Here is an 18030-nt window from a genome sequence, read left to right on the forward strand (position 1 = left end):
TGTATTTCTGCTGTGTTGGTTGTGATCTCTCCTTTTTCATTCTTGATTTTATTTATTTGCATTTTTTCCTTTTTCTCTTTGATCAAACTGGCTAAGGGTTTATCAATTTTGTTAATTCTTTCAAAGAACCAGCTTCTGGTTTCATTGATCTGTTCTACTGTTTTTTGTTTTTGTTTTTCATAGCATTGATTTCTGCTTTGCCCTTTATTATTCCCATCTCCTGCTGGTTTGGGGTTTATTTGCTGTTCTCTTTCCAGTTGTTTAAGGTGTAAGGTTAGGTTGTGTACCTGAGACCTTTCTTCCTTCTTTAGGAAGGCCTGGATTGCTATATACTTCCCTCTTATAACCACATTTGTTGAGTTCCAGAGGTTTTGGGCTGTGGTGTTATGTTCATTGGCTTCCATGTACTTTTAATCTCCTCTTTAACTTCTTGGTTAAGCCATTCATTCTTTAGCAGGACGTTCTTTACTCTCCAAGTATGTGTTGTCTTTCCAAATTTTCCTTGTGGTTGATTTCGAGTTTCATAGTGCTGTAGTCTGAAAATATGCACGGTATGATCTCGATCTTTTTGTACTTGTTGAGGGCTGATTTGTGTCCCATATGTGATCTATTCTGGAGCATGTTCCGTGTGCACTTGAGAAGAATGTGTATTCTGCTGCTTTGGGATGACATGTTCTGAATATATCTGTTAAGTCCACAGGTCCAGTGTGTCATTCAAAGCCACTGTTTCATTGGTTTTCTGCTTAGATGATCTGTTTATTGCTGTAAGTGGGGTGTTGAAGTCCCCTACTCTTATGGTATTATTATCAATGAGTTTCTTTATGGTTGTGATTAATTGGTTTCTATATTTGGGTGCTTTCATGGTGGAGGCATAAACGTTTACAATCGTTAGGTCTTCTTCGTGGATAGACCCCTTAATTATGATATAATGCCCTCCTTCATCTCTTGTTGCTGTCTTTATTTTGAAATCTAGATTGTCTGATATAAGGATGGCTACTCTGGCTTTCTTTTGGAGACCATTAGCATGATAGATGGTTCTCCATTCCCTTACTTTCTATCTGAAGGTTACTTTAGGTCTAAAATAGGTCTCTTGCAAACAGCATAAAGATGGATCTTGTTTTCTTATCCATTCTGTTACCCTATGTCTTTTTATTGGAACATTTAGTCCACTGACATTTAGAGTGAGTACTGAAATTTATGAATTTATTGCCATTTTGTTGCCTGTAGAGTTTGAGTTTCTGGGGATGTTCTTTGGTCCTTTCTAGTCTTTGTTGCTTTTGGTCTTTTTTTTGTTTTGGTTCATCTTTTCTCCCCTCAGATAATCCCACTTAAAATTTCTTGCAGGGCTGGTTTGGTAGTCGCAAACTTCTTTATTTTTCATTTGTCTGGGAAACTCTTTATCTCTCCTTCTATTTTGAATGACAGTCTTGCTGGATAAAGAATTCCTGGCTGCATATTTTTCTTATTCAGCACATCGAATATATCCTGCCACTCCTTATTGGCCTGCCAACTTTCTGTGGATAAGTCTGCTGAGAACCAGATCTGGCTTCCCATGTAGGTTAAGGACTTTTTTCCCTTGCTGATTTCATAATTCTTTCCTCGTCTGTGTATTTTGTGATTTGATTATGATAAGCCTTGTTGATCTTTGATTTTTGTTGAATCTAATGGGAGTTCTCTGTGCTTCCTGTATTTTGATGTCTGTGTCTTTCCTTAGGTTAGGAAAGTTTTCTGCAATGATTTGTTCACATAAATTTTCTACCCCTTTTTCTCTCTCATCTACTGGGGCCCCTATTATTCAGATGTTTTTCCCCTTTAATAAGTCTCTGAGTTCTCTAAATCTTATGTCATACTCTTTTGCCTTCGTTTCCCTCTTTTTTTTTCCTGCTTCATTATTCAACAGAAGTTTGTCCTCTACATCGCTGATTTGCTACTCTGCTTCATCCATCCTTGCCGCCGTGGCAACCTTTTGAGATGTATCTCAGTTCTAGCATTTTTAATTTAGTACTGACAAATTTTAATTCTTTTATCTCAACAGAAAGGGATTCTATGCTTTTTTAAGCTTCAGCTAGTATTCATAGGATCGAGATTCTAAATTTTGGTTCAGACATTTTGCTTATATCCGTGTTAAGTCCCTGGCTGTCATTGCTTCCTGTTCTTTTTTGGGGGTGAATTCCTTTGTTTAGGAAGAAAAGGATTAATAAAAGAAAAACTAAAAATTAAAAACAATACAAAAATATCACAAAAAGGATGTTAGGTCCTAAGTGTGTTTTGGTCTGATTGTTGAAAGGAGCTTGATGTAACAGAGGAAAAGGGGAAAGAAAAGAAAAGAAAAAGAAGGGGAAAAAAGTAGGAAACATTTGAAAATATTTTTTATAAATTTTTTTTCAACTTTTTTTTGGGGGGGGGGACAGAGAGAGACAGAGCATGAACGGGGGAGGGGCAGAGAGAGAGGGAGACACAGAATCGGAAACAGGCTCCAGGCTCTGAGCCATCAGCCCAGAGCCTGACGCGGGGCTTGAACTCACGGACTGCGAGATCGTGACCTGGCTGAAGTTGGACGCTTAACCGACTGCGCCACCCAGGCACCCCGAAAATATTTTTTATAAAGAATACAATAAAATTGAATAAAATGAAATTATGAAAGTAAAATAGAGTAAAAATTTACAAAAGAAGTAAAAAATGCAGTAGAAAATTTTAAGGAAAATATTTTTTATAAAAATGGAAAATAAAAATAATTTTTCTTTCTGTACTCAAGAACAAGAAAGGAAGAGAAAAAATATTAAATAAATGGATCAGCAAACAGAATGAAATATGAATGAAATTATATCCAGTTTCCCCTAGAAGTTGAACTATGGAGCACTTTATAGTCCAGAGAATACACTAAGCAGGTGGAGACACTTGTTGTAGTCCTCTAGAGCTTCGTTAGCGCAGTTGGATGGGGCTTGGTGTAATGGCTCTGTTCTCCACTGTATGGCGCTGCTAGGGTTACTGTTGTGGATCATTGTGGCATGTGTATGCGTGAATGTGCATGCATGGGAGAGGTGTAAATGGCGTCACCCAGGTACCCAGTCTGCAGAATCAGAACTCTGTGCTCTCACCCACGGGCAAACATGCAACCGTCCTTTGTCTCCAGCTTCCATCCACTCCCCACTTCTACACTATCCATGACCAAGCAATCAAGTGGCACCTCCCTTCTGAATTTTATCTCAGATGGAGCTGTGTTTCCAAACTCCTCATTTCTGAGGGCCCTGGGGCTTGAACCCACTCTGACCCTCTGTGGAAGTGTCTTGCCAAGCAATGGCCAGGTGCTGGTGGCTCCTGGGAACGTTTGTGTGGTGGCGCTACTGCAGATGCCCAGAGACTACTACTGCCAACCTGCCCCACAAAATTTTCACGTGATCATGTAGCAGCAGCGTCTCAGAGATTATGGCAAATCACAACATACATGTGGTGCCAGACTTCACCACCGTTAACGCCCTTGTTCCAACACCAGCAAATAGCTGTTCACTGAAGTCCGCTGGGACCGTTGACTGTGGGTAGGCCACACGGCCTCTACCAAATGTCCTCTTATCAGGGTAACCACCTCTCGCCATGTGGCCTGAGGAGCCCTCAGACCTCACTGTCTGCTCCTAGGGATTCGCCCTCCCCACCACAGCATCGCCAAGTATTGAGCTGCAGAGTTTCCACCTCTGTGTTCCCCTGTTTATAGAGTCCCCCTTAATGGTATTGAAACTCTGCTTTATCCTTTCTATGTTTCCTGGTCAGTCCCTTATGGGTGTTTCCACTTTTTCTCTTTCTCTCCAGCTGCTTTTGGGGGGAGTATTTTCCTGTACTCTATCCCCTGTATCTGTCCTTCTCTACACAAGCAAAAACAACTCCCTACCCTCCTTGGGTTCTCTCTCCCCAAATAACCTTTCTGTGCCTCGTACCTGCCAAGTTCTGTGGCTCAAGTTATGCAGATTGTTGTATTAATCCTCAGGTACATTTTCTGGGTGTGCAAAAATGCTTTGGTGCTTATCTACCTATATTTCAGGGTCAAGAGAAGCAGAAAACTTCCATGCTACTCTGCCATCTTGGCCCTTCTCCTGAGTGACTATTCCTAAAGGGATTGTGAGCTTCTTTGTGTTGTGCTTCTCTTATCCTCAAGATTAACTAAAAGTACAGTCTAAACCTATGTGTGTTGAGGAAAACTGGGAGAGATATATGTCCCTTCGGGCAAAATGGGTTTGGACATGGAGAAGCCAATTTCAAGATGGCAGAGCAAGGAGAGTTTCCATAAGTCACATATGACTACTAGAACATATTGGTACAACATGTAAATGTGCTTTGGGAAATGCTAGAATGGATTATGTGAGAAGGACCAAGTAGAAAAGTAGAAAAGGGATAAAGACGCTCCCACTGCTATCCATATATTAAAAGGAATTTTTGCTCCAGGAAAACCAGAAAGGCCTCTGAAGCCTTGGTTACACATAATTTCTATCAGTGCATAATGAATGAATCCAAGGAGAATGTGGTGTTTGACTGGCAGAGGGTTTAAGGATGTGGCTGGGAACTTCCAAGGAAAAGGAGGAGAAATATCTTGAGGGTAGACCAAGACTAGTTCCGAAATCATCTTGAACTTTTACCAAAAAGTGAAACTCACCCCTGTGTTCTTAGAATAAGTAGCAAAAGTGGAGTGCCTGGGAGGCTCAGTCGGTTGAACATCCTACTCTTGGTTTCAGCTCTGGTCATGATCTCATGCTTTGTGGGTTCAACCCTGCATTGGGTTCTGCACTGATGTGTGGAGCCTGCTTCGGATTCTCTTGATCTCTGCCTCTCCCCTGCTCATGCTCTCTCAAATAGATCAATAAATACATTTTAAAGAAAATAATAAAGAAAATTATAGCAAAGATGTTTTCCAAGAAAAAGAGCACTCCAATTTTATAGAAATATGAGAGAACAGAAAATTTTTATTATAATAACAACAAACAAATAATTCAACTGGGAGGGGGCGGTATGTGCAGTAAGTAATAAAGGTCTGAGGTGATGGAGGTGAAGTGGCAACAGTTAGTTTCACATGAAAAGGAGAGAACTGGTTATTCAGCAAATATGTTGCATTGAAGTCAGTCAAAGAGTTGCTGTAGATATATCTGAATACAGCAAACAGTTCTCTTCTGTGTTGAATCTCTGTCTTTCAACTGCTCTTTCTGGCATTTCACTTAGTTGAGTTCTGAGAGGTCTATTTTCCAAACAACTCTTTGTTCTTCAGTGGGCAGCTTATAAGGAACAATTTGAATCCTTCTGTAAAACTGTTACTAAATAAATTTCCATTCATCTGGAAAGAATTCTATAAGCATCTCCATCAATAGATTATCCCACACAAAGAACCAATCTTTCTTTTTTTATTTTGTATTTATTTATTTAAATTTATTTATTTTTGAGAGACAGAGAGAGACAGAGCACAAGTGGGGGAGGGGCAGAGAGAGAAGGAGACACAGAATCTGAAGCAGGCTCCAGGCTCTGAGCTGTCAGCACAGAGCCCCACGTGGGGCTCGAATTCACAACCATGAGATCATGACCTGATCTCAAGTCGGACACTTAACCGACCAAGCCAGGCAGGCACCCCAAAGAACCAATCTTTCTAACAAACTGTATGGGGAAGGTGATCACTGTGTCCCAAAGGCAAAAACAAGTGAGTAGAAGTCACAAAGGGAGAGGGTACACCAATCTAGAAAGAATCTAGATTTTATTCAGGATAAATAGGTAAAGTTTGGGGTCATCTTCTTAGAAGAGCATCAATACGTTCTACTCTGGAGTTCCACAAATTGAGAATTTGTCCCTCCCCTGTTAAGTCAATCAAATATCTACCAATCGCCAACAGTGAACCTGATTATACCCCTTAGTCTTGAGAGTCTGAGAGACAGAAGGAAGAGTGCTCCAAGGTTGGTGAATGAGTTGGGGGGTGAGGGGTTGGGGAGGGCCAGCACAAAATGGGTAGGAAATAAGGAGATCTTCTCATTCAAGTTAATCTTCCATAAACAGGTGAAAGAAAAAAAACAAAAGCCTTCTTCAGTGCTCCTATGATAAATTCAAGTAGTCAACATTGACTCTCAATTTGATAACTGGAATTTTGTTGCTTTAGGACATAGAAAACCTCTTTCTCTGCCAATTCTCTCTCCATGTTTTGCTTCATTTCTGTCACTCCAGTTTATCTTCCAGCTTTCTGACTTTGTCTTCAAACTCCCTTCTTATCTGCACCCTCTGTCTCTCTAGCTCTGCTCTGTAAAGTTTTTGCATCACTTGTATTTGTTTCTGAATTTCCTCTTCGGCCTTTTGGTACATCTTATTCGTGTAGCATCTTCCTTCATGCTCAGCCACCACTCACTGGACTAGGGCCAGCAGCTGGTTTCTCTGGGCCTCCTGCTCAGCTTCTGTCGCCAGATTGTTGAAAATGCAGTAGCGATCACTAAACTTCCCTACCAGCTCTTGGATACCTTCTGGTGTTTCCTTTAAGTATTCATGGAAATTGATGCTATCCAAGTCATCTTTCCGGGTGAATAAGAGAATCATGTATCTCCTAGCTCTGAGTCCAAACATTTGCAGGATCTTTTCCATGGCCTTGTGCTCTTCCTGCATGTACTGGCCCAGCGGGACCACCAGGAGCAGAGCATGAGGCCCTGGGGAGGTCAGGAAGATGCAGGGAGCAATCTCCTTGCAGGTGTCAGCATCCTGTGCCTCAGTGTCAAAAATGACAGGCGTATCCACGGCCACAATTTCTCTTCCCTGCCACCTGCTGCTCCCTTTGTCACAGGTCTTGGTGACTGATGTTGCCGCAATGCTGGAATGAAACGCTTTCTCTCTGAGGATGCTGTTGCCTGTGGCACTTTTCCCTGCTCCGATCTTACCCCTAAGACAAGTCTCAGCTGTGAAGCTCTTCCATCTTGGTCTCTAAGCCCTGGTACATCAAGAAACAAAAGCCACAGCATTAGGATGGACCTCCAGCTGCTTCCTTATAGGGCCCCCCATTTCCCCTCACACACACCCCTCCTCTGTTGCCCCAGGGTCCCCTCCCATAAGTGACTGCTGCACTCCCAGGAACTCTATAGAAGGCTTCTAAAGAAGCCTATTCGAAGTCTATAGAAAGGCTGAAGTTCTCTTGCACTACTTGGGGAATGCCCAAGTACTTTCCAGGATTTCCTGGAGCTTCTAACTCTTCCTGGGTAAGAGATTTTTCTGTGGGCTCTAAGTAGCTCACAGAAGAGGAAACAAAATACTGTAGTTTAAGAAGAGAATTCTGAGCTGCTGCTGCTGGTAGTTGTTCCTCATAAGAGCAATGCAGCAAGTAACACAAAATTTGACTTGGTGGCATCTCAGTGGGAGACCCCTGCCACACCATTTTTATTCAAAATGGAAATTTTCTTCTGCCATTAAGAAGCCAGCCAGGGGGGTTACACAGGCCAACACAACCTTGCAGGGCACAAAAGGGATGCTTGTGTGGAAAGACAAAGTGTCTTTTTCTATTTCGTGTGTGCAACCACCCTGTCAGGGATTGTGACATGAGAGAGAACAATATAATTTATATTTAAAGTTAAAAACCTTAACTTAGAATCCAGTGAAGCTTTTATATTCTAAATTAAGACATTAAAGAAGTATAGCCAGAAAATACCGACATTTCTCTAAGATTATTACAAAATCTCTTGATACACAAAAAATTAAAGAAACGGAGCACCTGGGTGGCTCAGTCGACTGAGCATTGGACTCTTGATATCGGCTCAGGACACGATCCCAGAATTTTTGGGTTGAGTCCCACATCAGGCTGCATGCTGAGCATGAAGTCTGCTTAAGATTATCTCTCTCTTTCTCTGTCTCCCTCTTCCTCTCTTCTCCGTCTCTGTTTCTTAAAAATATGGAGGGGCACCTGAGTGGGTCTGTCAGTTGAGTGCTGGACTTCTACTCAGGTCATGATCCCGCTATTTATGGGTTCCAGTCTAGCTTTGGGCTCTGTGCTGACATCTCAGAGCCTGGTGCCTGTATCCAATTCTGCGTGTCCCTCTCCTTCTTTTTGCCCTTCCCATGCTCATTCTCTCTCTCTCTCTCTCTCTCTCTCTCTCTCACACACACACACACACACACACACACACACAAATGAATAATTTTTTTAATTTTTAATGAAAGAAAAAACGGATACAGTTGAGTGCATTAGTAGAGTTATACTTTCTTAGCTTCACTAGATTAAGCATATTCTACTTCCTAGGACAGTTGACAGGTAATCCCAGCTCAGCATAACAATTCTCACATTTTTCAGAATAACTGTGCCTTAAGTTAAACAACAAATCATCTATATAGCTCTTCTGCATTTCTTTTCAGTAATTCATTGCATATCTCTTCACTGTCTCTATATGGTCCCCATCTTCAGGATTTATAAAGCACAGAACCGCCCTCGACCCAGGTGGAAGATAAGTGTGAATCATATTTGAAAGCCTGTTTCTCCAAGGAGGCATACCCTGCCAGAACAGCCCTTGAGTGAGGCTGATTCCTGAATGGGAATCCTGTATTATACCCATCCATCTCTCCGTGAACATAATGCATATGTTATGACACTCACAACATTAGAGACACTACTATAAACTGCATTTATTTGTCAGAGACACCAACAGCATTGATCCAGTCCCTTAGACCCAAAATCTAGCAACTGCCCTCGATTCTTCCCTTCCCTTCCCTTCCCTTGCTTTCCCTTTCCTTTCCATATCAGCACATTCTCTGATCTCCACCTACAAATCTGTCTACTTTTCTCTCTCCACTTTGAAGGCCACCACACTAGCTCCCACTACCATCAGAATCCAGACCTCCAGAGTCTCCCAGCTGGTCTCTCTGCTTCCATTTACTCTGTCAATTGGAATACTCTTTTTAAAATGCCAATGGAGCAGAGAAGAGATATTGCAGAAGCTCCAGCTCTGGGTTCCACAAAATCTGTAGTTGGTCCCCACCTCCTTCCAAGGATTAGCAAAACCATCCCCAATGCAGAGTCCACACATGATAACCAGATCCCTGGCCTGAGACAGGTAGATTTCCAGAAACCGAGAACACTGAATACAGAATGGCTAAGATTATCAAAGGAAACATGTGGATGGGAGTTCAGATTATCATTTAGTTAGCATCCCTATGCAAGACTCCAACTTTGGGACAGCCTGAGGGCATCTCCCTAGGGAAGAGGAGTAGGGAAATCACGGGAGGAGAAACAGAAAGGCGTTTTACCCGGAGAGAGTGGACAGGGTGGACAGGAAAGAAAAAGCAGAGGAGATGAAGAGGAGATCAGATACAGGGGTGGAAACATTTTCCTCCAGCCGGATGAGGGCTGGCTGTCAGCACAAGAAGACCCCTCTGCTCGCTGTCCTCCCCCAGCCCAGCCCAGGAGGACTGGATCTCACTGATCTCACCGCAGCTGCTCCTGGGGTCACCGGGGCTGCAGCACAGACCTCTGTTAGATGTTGCCATTCAATGTGAATTCCTGCCATAGAGAAACATAATGTGTGGTTTTAGGGAGGTGGACAGTACTGGAAGCCTCAACCTCGTGTAGCCAACAGTTTCTTCTCTTCTGCACACTTGCCACTTGGTTTCCCTGCCCTATTTCCCAAGGCTTCTCTGCTCTCCACATTTGGGCTCATCTTCAGATTGTTCCCTTTTCTCCACACAATCATGCACTTCCGGTGGTCTGTTAGCACTCCTTCAGGGTGGCCTTCCCCTGGGATACTGAGGATTTACTGACAGACCCCTTCCACTCCCCTTAAGAAGCCAGACTTGCCTAAACAACGCATTCCTTGCTAATAAATTCCTTTCTTTGTCTTCTCTTTTAATGCCCTCTCCCTGCCTTTAAAGACCTTTCTTCTGTAGCTCAGTGGAGAGCCCCCCTATTTGCAGGATGAGATGCTGCCTGATTCATGAATCTTCCATAAAACCAATTTTCTTCCTGAATAGTGTTTCCTAACAAAATTACTGGAGAAAACTTTGACAAGGACAGGCTGAAAATGCTAGTTGTTCAGGACAGGCTCCTCTGACGGGAAGTTGTTGCATTCACACGACTCCTGAAACAGAATGCTACGGGCACCAGTGACAGTCACAACAAAGTTTATTGCAATGAGAGTCAAGGCCAACCGATCGGGACCAACACTCTTTATCAGAATGCGGCTTCGAACAGCCGGGGTACAGAGTTTTTATAGCCGATTACATCGTTTTATCATCACCTGGGAACAAAACAGAGAAATAGTTCCCAGATGAGTTAGAAACAGTTCCCAGATGAGTTAGAAACAGTTCCTGGATGAGGTGATTATTTTAGACTATCTGCCATTAAGTTGCAACCAGTGGATCTCCTTGACCCTGCCTCTGACGCTCTTTTCTTTGAACTTTTGTTTCCTTCATTGGCGAAGCCTAATTTACAAGAGTAAAGCAAGGCTGTTATCTCTTAACCTTCAGTGTCAGAACAAAGCTGTTATTTTTCAAGCTACAGTGTCAACACAAAGCTGTTATCTCTCAAGCTACACGTTAGCCCTACACTACAATTTCACCCTTACAAAGTCATCAAAACACATCAAAACACATCAAAATGTACAACACTGTGAGCAAGACAGACTTCTCTTGTAAGAAGAGTTCTTTGTTTATCCTTTTAGGACAGGGAATAGGAAAGAGCTTCTTGTAAAGGGAGAAGAGAAATCACAGAATTTTTAAAAAACCATCTTTGGACACAAGTTGGTGTTGGTGATGGGTGTTAGGGAGGGGGAGGATAACAGAAATACCGAAACAAAAGTTATCTGGGTGTTTCTTAAGGTCCTTCTTCCAGCTTGTGGGCTCTCTCTTCATTCTGGAGTGCTGTGCTGTGTATCCCAGCTCAGATGTCAAATCAAAAGACTGCACTTCTGGACATCCGGATGGCCAACAGGCACATGAAAAGATGCTCAACGTCGCTCCTCATCAGGGAAATACAAATCAAAACCACACTCAGATATCACCTCACGCCAGTCAGAGTGGCCAAAATGAACAAATCAGGAGACTATAGATGCTGAAGAGGATGTGGAGAAAGGGGAACTCTCTTGCACTGTTGGTGGGAATGCAAATTAGTGCAGCCACTCTGGAAAGCAGTGTGGAGGTTCCTCAGAAAATTAAAAATAGACCTACCCTGTGACCCAGCAATAGCACTGCTAGGAATTTACCCAAGGAATACAGGAGTACTGATGCATAGGGGCACTTGTACCCCAATGTTTATAGCAGCACTCTCAACAATAGCCAAATTATGGAAAGAACCTAAATGTCCATCAACTGATGAATGGATAAAGAAATTGTGGTTTATATACACAATGGAGTACTACATGGCAATGAGAAAGAATGAAATATGGCCCTTTGTAGCAACGTGGATGGAACTGGAGAGTGTGATGCTAAGTGAAATAAGCCATACAGAGAAAGACAGATACCATATGTTTTCACTGTTATGTGTATCCTGAGAAACTTAACAGAAACCCATGGAGGAGGGGAAGGAAAAAAAAAAGAGGTTAGAGTGGGAGAGAGCCAAAGCATAAGAGACTCTTCAAAACTGAGAACAAACTGAGGGTTGATGGGGGGTGAGAAGGAGGGGAGAGTGGGTGATGGGTATTGAGGAGGGCACCTTTTGGGATGAGCACTGGGTGTTGTATGGAAACCAATCTGACAATAAATTTTATATATTGAAAAAAAAAAGACTGCACTTCTGACAACACAAAGAAATAAAAGGCATCCAAATTGGCCAAGAGGAGGTCAAACTTACACTCTTCGCAGATGACATGATACTCTATATGGAAAACCCAAAAGATACCATGAAAAAACTGCTAGAACTGATCGATGAATTCAGCTAAGTTGCAGGATATAAAATCAATGAACAGAAATTGGTTGCATTCCTATACACCAATAATGAAGAACAGAAAGAGAAATCAAGGAATTGATCCCATTTACCATTACACCAAAAACCATAAAATACCTAGGAATAAATCCAACCAAAGAGGTGAAAATCTGTACACTGAAAACTAGAAAGTTTATGAAAAATGGAAAAAGATTCCATGCTCCTGGATAGGAAGAACAAATATTGTTGAAATGTCAATACTACCCAAAGCAATCTACATATTCAATTCAATACCTATTAAAATAACACCATCATTCCTCACAGAGCTAGAACAAACAATCCTAAAATTTGTATGGAACTAGAAAAGACCCTGAATAGCCAAATGAATCTTGAAAAAGAAAACCAAAGCTGGAGGCATCACACTCCCAGACTTCAAGCTGTATTACAAACCTGTAATCATCAAGACAGTATGGTATTGGCACAAAAACAGACACTCAAATCAATGGAACAGAATAAAGAACCCAGAAATGGACCCACAAACGTATGGTCAACTAAACTTTGACAAAGCAGGAAAGAATATCCAATGGAATAAAGATAGTCTTGTCAGCAAGTGATGCTGGGAAAACTGAACAGCGACATGCAGAAAAATGAACCTAGACCACTTTCTTACACCATACACAAAAGTAAACTCAAAATGTATGAAAGACCTAAATGTAAGACAGGAAACCATCAAAATACTCAAGGAGAATGCAGGCAAAAAAAAAAACCTCTTTGACCTTGGCTGCAGAAACTTTACTCAACACGTCTCTAGAGGCAAGGGAAACAAAAGCAAAAGTGACCATTAGGACCTCATCAAAATAAAAAATCTTCTGCACAGCAAAGGAAACAATCAGCCAAAGTAAAAGGCAACTGACGGAACGGGAGAATATATTTGCAAATGACATATCAGATAAAGGGTTATTATCCAAAATCTATAAAGAACTTATTAAATTCAACACCCCCCCCAAAAAAAATAATCCAGTGAATAAATGGACAAAAGACATGAATAGACACTTCTCCAAAGAAGACATCCAGATGGCCAACTGACACATGAAAAAAAATGCTCAACATCACTCATCATCAGGAAAATACAAATCAAAACCACAGTGAGACAGCACCTCATACCTGTCAGAATGGCTAACATTAACAAATCAGGCAACAATAGATGTTGGTGCGGATGTGTAGAAAGAGGATCTCTTTTGCACTGTTGGTGGGAATGAAAACTGGTGCAGCCACTCTGGAAAACAGTATAGAGGTTCCTCAAAAAATTAAAAATAAAACTACCTTATGACCCAGCAGTTGCACTGCTAGGTATTTAGCCAAGGGATACAGGTGTGCTGTTTTGAAGGGGCACATGCACCCCAGTGTTTATAGCAGCATTATTAACAATAGCCAAAGTATGGAAAGAGCCCATATCAATGGATGAATGGATAAAGAAGATGTGGTATATATATGCAATGGAGTATTACAAGCAATCAAAAAGGATGAAACCTTGCCATTTGAAACTATGTGGTTGGAGCTAGAGGGTATTCTGCTAGGTGAAATTAGTCAGAGAAAGACCAATATCATATGACTTCACTCATATGAGAACTTTAAGACACAAAAAAGATGAACATAAGGGAAGGGAAGCACAACTAATATAAAAACAGGGAGGGGGACAAAACATAAGAGACTCTTAAATATGGAGAACAAACAGAGGGTTCCTGGAGGGGTTGTGGGAGGGGAGATGGGCTAAATGGGTAAGGGGCATTAAGAAATCTACTCCGGAAAACATTGTTGTAAATATGCTAACTAACTAAGAGGTAAATTAAAAAATAAATAAATCATTAAAAAGAAAGTAAGAAAGCATTCACACCTTAGTACATACTAAAACTGTAGCCCATCAAAGCAGAAAGACTATCTTAAAGGGAGTCAGAAAGAACAGACAGATGACATTTGAGGAAGGGATATTTGGAGTTATACTTTTTTTTTTTTATTTAGAGAGATATAGCATGAGCTGGAAGGAGCAAAGAGAAAGAGAACCCCAAGCAGGCTCTGTGCTGTCAGTGAGCCCAATGTAGGGCTTGATCCCAAGAACTGTGAGATCATGACCTGAGAGCAGAACAAGAGCTGAATGCTTAACTCACTGAGCCACCCTAGCATCCCTGATTTTTTTAAGTAAGCTCTACATCGAACATGGGGCTCGAACCCATGACCCTGAGAGCAAGAGTCAGGCACTATATCAACTGAGCCAGGCAGAGTAACAGAGGAAGCCAAGAAACAGTGGAGGCAGATTTTCAGTGTGCTGAGAGAAAATTACAGCCAACCTGAAATCCTAGACTCAGAATCACTGTCAAAAATAAGGACAAAATACATGTACACATTTCAGGTAACAGAGACTGAGAGTTCTTGCCAACAGCACAATCTCATTAGAGGAAATTGTAAAGAATGTATCTGAGGCAAAAGGAAAGTAATCCAGATAGTAAGTCACAGATGAAAGAAAAAAAAGTAAGTTTAAATGAATGCAAACTATGTAAAATAATACTAATGCTTCATAAAGTTTAAAAGGGGGGGGAATGAGAAAATTAAATATTCAACAATAACAATATATAGATTGGGGTTAGGGGTGGGAATGGAATTAAAATGTTCTAATTTGTTGTACACGAAGAAGATTAAAATATAGATTTCTTGAGATTTTGAGAAGTTAAGAATGTATGTTGTAATCACTGGGCGATTTCAGGAAAAGCATAGATAATTTCCAAACCAGTAGAGAAAAACATAAAATGTGGGGGGAAAAAAAACTAAATAATTCAAGTTAAACCACAAAGAGGAAGGGGAAGAAAGAGAAATATGGAACTGGTTGGACACATAGAAAGTAAAAAATAAAACTTCATGCATCCCAATAGGTCACAAGTTTTAATTATGATAAATGCACTAAAGTTTTCAGTTAAAAAAAAAATAAAGAGTTTTGGAGGGGACTGAAGAAGAAATTCAAGTCAAACGTGTTAAGTGAGGGAAAACTTGAAAGCAACAGTATAGGTAAACCTACAAGCAAATTCGAAACAAATAAGAACAGAATATCAAACTACATAGAATTTTCATTCAATAATTATCAAGAGCTTATCATGTGCCAGGCACTGTTCTGGGCAACTGAATACATCAGCAATGAGAGCTGGTAAGGATCCTTGCCTTTCTGAATCATTTAGTGGTCTTTGAAGGAGCAGAAAATGAACAAAAATTTGTAAATTACAAAAGATATGAGATGTTCCCTTGTATAAGAAGGAAAATCACAGAGGAGGGTAAAGAGGGGAGAGATCAGAGAAGATGAGTTGAACGCACACCACGGTCTCGAAACACCTGCCCTGCTCATGTAAATAGTGTAAGTAGTCCCATTCATCAAGATAAAACACGGTTTTACAATGTTATGCACCACAAAGGGAGGCATCACATGTATAAAGGGAATAATCGAATCACAAGAGGAAATAGACAAATCTCCATGTATGGTGATAGATTTTAACACACATCTCTCATTTCTAGAACAGGAAGATAGAAAAAAATCAAAAAGTAGTCAGAAGATTTAGGCAACATGATTAATAAGTCTGATCTAATGAGCATATGTAGACTATTTCAGAAAACTTCCAGCCAGCTGTTTTCAAGTACATAGGAAACATTTATTATCATTACTCTTGCATTTATCCAAGAAGAAATGCTTAAAATTTTTATAGTATTAAAATAATATAGACAACATTTCCTCACCACAATGTAATTAAAAGAAAAGTAAATAAAATGTCATATGTTTAGCAATTGGAGAACACAGTTTTAAATAACTGATGGGTCAAAAGAGACAAAAACAGAAACTGATCAATATTTGGAATGAAGTGTAATTAAATAACTGCATTTCAAACCTTATGAAAAATTAAAATTTAGCTTTCAGTGTGCCTATTAGGAAAGAGAAAGATTTAAAATTAATTAGCAAAATACATATCTGCTTCTGATTCTGTGTCTCCCTCTCTCTCTGCTGCTCCCCCGCTCATGCTCTGTCTCTCCCTCTCTCTCGCTCTCAAAAATAAATAAGCACTTAAAAAAATTTTAATTTCACTGAAGTGTAAAGCTTCTACTGTCCCTGGCATATGCCGCTCCCTGAGAAGAACCTGCAGTGTAGACAGGGCTGCTTAGAGCTCTCGCCAACCTGCCCTTCTCCTCCTGTCCTTGCCTTGGCTCTGATTGCTCATGGGCTGGGGGAGAAGAGGCAGGAACACTGAAGACCAGTCAGGTGTAGTCTGGCCTTGGTGGGGGTGGGGGATGGTGGCAGCATACTTAGTGGCTCTTCCCCCGCCCAGGAGACCTTTAATGAGTCTTTAGAGAGTCTTCCCTGGGAATCTGCAATCACAAGTCCAACAAACAGCCACTCTCTCCCCTCCCGCCGGTTGCTTCAATGAATGTTCCTGGTGCCTGGACTTCCAGAGCTCTGGTCCACACAGAAGCTGTTGGGATCCCTGCTGGGCCCCTGGGCAAGTCCCCTTCAAACTGGCTTTGGCTGCCTCCCTACTGTGTGGCCCACATTTGACATGAGGAACCTAGCTTTTGCCACCCCCCGCCCCTTAGTGAAAGTTTTGACTGCTTCCAAGACAGCCACCACCGTGTGGACCCTGGTCCCTTCACAGAACACAGCAATAGCCTTCATGTATCCCATGGGACCAGCAGGGAGCAAAGCCAAACTCCAAAGGACACACATCAAATCTCTTAACATACACCACCCACATCCCTCTGGCAGCATCAAAGTCCTGAGGCCACTTTACTGGCTTTCGGGAAGTGGGAACCTCCATCTCGCTGGACATGGCACGCAGAGAGGAGTCCCTGTGGTGCTTCCCTTATATAGTTACACGGTTTCACCTGGGTCACCTTCTGCACTGGGGAGATGGCTGGCTCAGTTGGAAGAGCATGCAACCCTTGACCTCATGGTCATGAGTTGGAGTCCCACGTTGGATGTAGAGATTACTTAAATAAAACCTAAAAAAAAAAAAAAGTCCTTTCCTCTTGACCCCTTCAAATATCTATGAAATTAGTTGAAGGAATAAATCTCACAAAACTGGTTCTCGCTTCTTCCTTTGGGCATCCTATGTGGATCTTCTGGCATATAGCTTTTGACTGTGGGGTATTGGCAATTAGAAAGATTCAGCTGAAATTGGAGATATTTATGTTAACATCCTGCCACATTTACCCCAAGCCTTTCACATAACCTTCGGACCCAGATTTCAAGTTAATGCAGGTCATTTATATTGGACCCTACCTTTGACATCTGATATTCAACTTGTCACAAACCTAACTGAACGCTGTGGCTCCTGACTCTACCCTTCCCCTGAAAATCTTACCTGTCACCCTGAACTTTCCTGTTTCTGAACAGAAGCATGATCATCATACCCATCACCCACATGGACACATCGTACACATCCTTCACAGTAGACTTCACACCTAAATCCTTCCTCAGGTCTTCTTCTATGAATCCTTGTTTAAATTCCCCATCATGAGTCATGACTATCACATATTTCAACAACAGGGATCATGCACACATTAAACGCTGGAAATACCACAGTCTTCAGCACTGAAATAGAACCATCTTCAGAATAAACTGGGACATAAAATATGTTAAGAGAAGTGAGTGAGCAATATTTCAATTGTCAAGTGAAGAGATAATGATTTATTTGATTTACTCATTTTTTCTCTGGGTATGTGTTACCTTCCAAAATAGAACCTAAGGCTGGGAAAAAAGAAATTAGCTCACGTAAGCTGCACATTCAAATAGCCCTCACACAGGTTAATTGTATTAAGAATGCTTCTGCATATCTCTGAGGGAAAATATCCTTTAAACGGTTCTTAAATGAAAAACCTCAAGACAGGGCATGAATACTTTGCTCCCTAGAGATACTATCACACAGATGAGTCACTTACAAGGAAGTACTTTTGAACATAAGAATTGCATGATGGCAGAGAGTACTTTGGTCTTGCTGTATCATTTGACACATGTTTTCTCATAAGAGGATTTTTCTTCCGTGTTGTTTTTACTGCATTCTGAATATTTCTGATGAATCTTAGAAAGAACAGGTATTTAGAATCTTAAGTTTTCCAGACTCAATCTCTAATCTGTTTCCCTAATATTCACTCATTGGTAA

At 41.2% G+C, this 18030-nt stretch overlaps 1 protein-coding gene and 1 pseudogene across 2 annotated transcripts in view; both read right to left on the bottom strand.

Annotated features, from left to right (window-relative positions):
* Nucleotides 1-18030, bottom strand: part of LOC147582951 (GTPase IMAP family member 7-like) — a 226695-nt gene that overhangs the window by 200010 nt on the left and 8655 nt on the right. The gene's annotated exons all lie outside the window — the stretch shown is intronic.
* On the bottom strand, nt 4987-17393 carry LOC147582959 (GTPase IMAP family member 4 pseudogene; annotated as a pseudogene).

Source organism: Puma concolor, chromosome A2 (assembly GCF_028749965.1).
Source record: "Puma concolor isolate L17-30 chromosome A2, mPumCon1.1.hap2, whole genome shotgun sequence".
Classification (NCBI taxonomy): Eukaryota; Metazoa; Chordata; class Mammalia; order Carnivora; family Felidae; genus Puma; species Puma concolor.